This window comes from Danio aesculapii, chromosome 12 (genome assembly GCF_903798145.1).
Source record: "Danio aesculapii chromosome 12, fDanAes4.1, whole genome shotgun sequence".
Lineage (NCBI taxonomy): Eukaryota > Metazoa > Chordata > Actinopteri > Cypriniformes > Danionidae > Danio > Danio aesculapii.
In genome coordinates, this window is record NC_079446.1 from 45,566,952 (window position 1) to 45,569,451 (window position 2,500).

The 2,500-nt window shown below is 31.9% G+C and overlaps 1 protein-coding gene across 2 annotated transcripts in view; it reads right to left on the bottom strand.

Annotated features, from left to right (window-relative positions):
• dock1 (dedicator of cytokinesis 1) overlaps nucleotides 1-2,500 on the bottom strand; it is a 927,369-nt gene that overhangs the window by 109,751 nt on the left and 815,118 nt on the right. The window lies entirely within an intron of this gene.

The window sequence follows — 2,500 nt, forward strand, 5'->3', positions numbered from 1 at the left end:
ACACAAATAATAACATAAAATTATTAGCACCCATTTATTTTTCTCCCCCAATTTTTTTATACACATTTCTAAACATAATAGTTTTAATAACTCATTTCTAATAAATTATTTATTTTATCTTTGCCATGATGACAGTAAATAATATTTTACTAGATATTTTTCAAGACACTTCTATACAGCTTAAAGTGACTTTTAAAGGCTTAACTGGGTTAACTAGGTTAACTAGGCAGGTTTGGGTAATTAGGTATTGTATAATGATGGTTTGTTCTGTTGCCATTCAATAAAATATAGCTTAAAGGGGCTAATAATAATGACCTTAAAATGGTATTTAAAAAATTTAAAACTGCTTTTATTCTAGCCAAAATAAAACAAATAAGACTTTCTCCAGAAGAAAAAATATTATCAGACATACTGTGAAAATTTCCTTGCTCCGTTAAACAGAAACTGGGGGAGAAAAATAAATGGGTGCTAATAATTTTATGTTAATATTTGTGTCGAATAATTAGCATCATGTTTCGGTTGCTCCTTAAAATGGTATTTAAAAAATTTAAAACTGCTTTTATTCTAGTCAAAATAAAACAAATAAGACTTTCTCCAGAAGAAAAAATATTATCAGACATACTGTGAAAATTTCCTTGCTCTGTTAAACATCGTTTGGGAAATATTTAAAAAAGAAAACAAAAATTCAAAGTGTGGCTAATAATTCTGACTACTAACCCTAACTTTCACCATGTCACAGGTGGGATGTTTTTTTTTTTCTAAACCAACTTATCTTGACAAACTGTATATAATATACACAAATATATTACCTATAACTTTGAGGTGTAGCAGTTAAAACAAGTTAAAAACTGTAAAACAAGAGCAGTTAAAACAAGCAAAACAAGAGTTAAAGCAATATAAAACAAACAGAAAAAGAGTGTTTTAATCACTGTGTTAGAAAGCGTGGCCATGAAAACCTGAATCCTGACCGTTTTTGTGCAAAAACTTTATTAAAAGCATTGTAAGTGAACCACAGGGGAATAATAAGACCCTTCTGAACGATAAAAGAAAATATATAATATGTAGGTGCACACAAACACACACAGGCTCACAAGTGGTTGCACAAACACACACAAACACAAACTGAAACACATTGACACATCCACAGGCACACACACGCATATTACACACATAAACACATTAAAACAAGACACACAAAATTCAGACAAAAAATTATTAAAACAAAACACACACACACACACACACACACACAAACACACAAAAACACAGACAACCACACACGCACCACACACAGTTCAGTGTGGTCTATTTCAGACGGCAGCTGCTGGCGATATTAATTTTGTTGTGCTGAGAATCTGAAGGGTTTTGGCTGTTTTTGTGCGCCGGCGTCCAGAGCCCATCTGATAACACTGATTTATGTGGCCACACCATAATATTCATTACAGATGCTGGAAACAACTGATTACAGGGAGAAAGTCTGCAGATTAAGAACTCTTGGCTTTCTGCTGACACTCTGTTCATCGCCTCGGTGGAATAAACACACACACACACACACACACACACACACACACACACACACACACACACACACATGGAAACAAGTGCTCTGATTGGCTGTACTGTTCAGCTACTGTATTGACCTCAAGGCTCTGTCAGAATAGATTCACTGTAATGTAAATGTAATGGACATTTCATGCAGTTTCTTGCATCAGTGAGGGTCAAACATTGCAGGAAAACACATCATCGGTACCGCACATATCTGTTCTTTATTAAGTGTGTTTCTCAGTTCTATCTAAAACATCCTCATTTAGTGATTTTCTCATCAGCGCATACTGTACTAGTCAACAAAAGTGAAGAAAATTATGTTACCATAAAATTAACCTAAATGTAATCCAAATGTAGTCAGATTAAGTTTTCAAAAAAGTAATCTAAATGTAATCCAAATCTACGTCAGTTTACGTTACCATAAAGTAAATTAAATGTAATCAAATGCAGTCAGATCACATTATCATGAAAGTAATCTAAATCCAAATGTAGTCTAATTGTTCCCATAAATTAATCTGTATGCAATCCACATGTAGTCTGATTACATTAGCATAAAGTAATCTAAATGTAGTCAGATTACGTTACCATAAAGTAATCTATATGCAATCCAAATGTAGTCGGAATATGTTACCATAAAAGTAATAAATATTTATTCAAAAGTAGTCAGATTACGTTACCATAAAGTAATCTAAATGTAACAATGTAGTCAGATTACATAACCATAAAGTAATCTATATGCAATACAAATGTAGTAAGATTATGTTACTATAAAAGTAATCTAAATGTAATTCAAAAGTAGTCAGATTACGTTACCATAAAGTAATCTAAATGCAATCCAAATGTAGTCTGAATATGTTACCATAAAAGTAATCTAAATGAATTCAAAAATTATGTTACCATAAAGTAAACTAAATGTAACCCAAATGTAGTCAGATTACATTACCATGAAGTAATC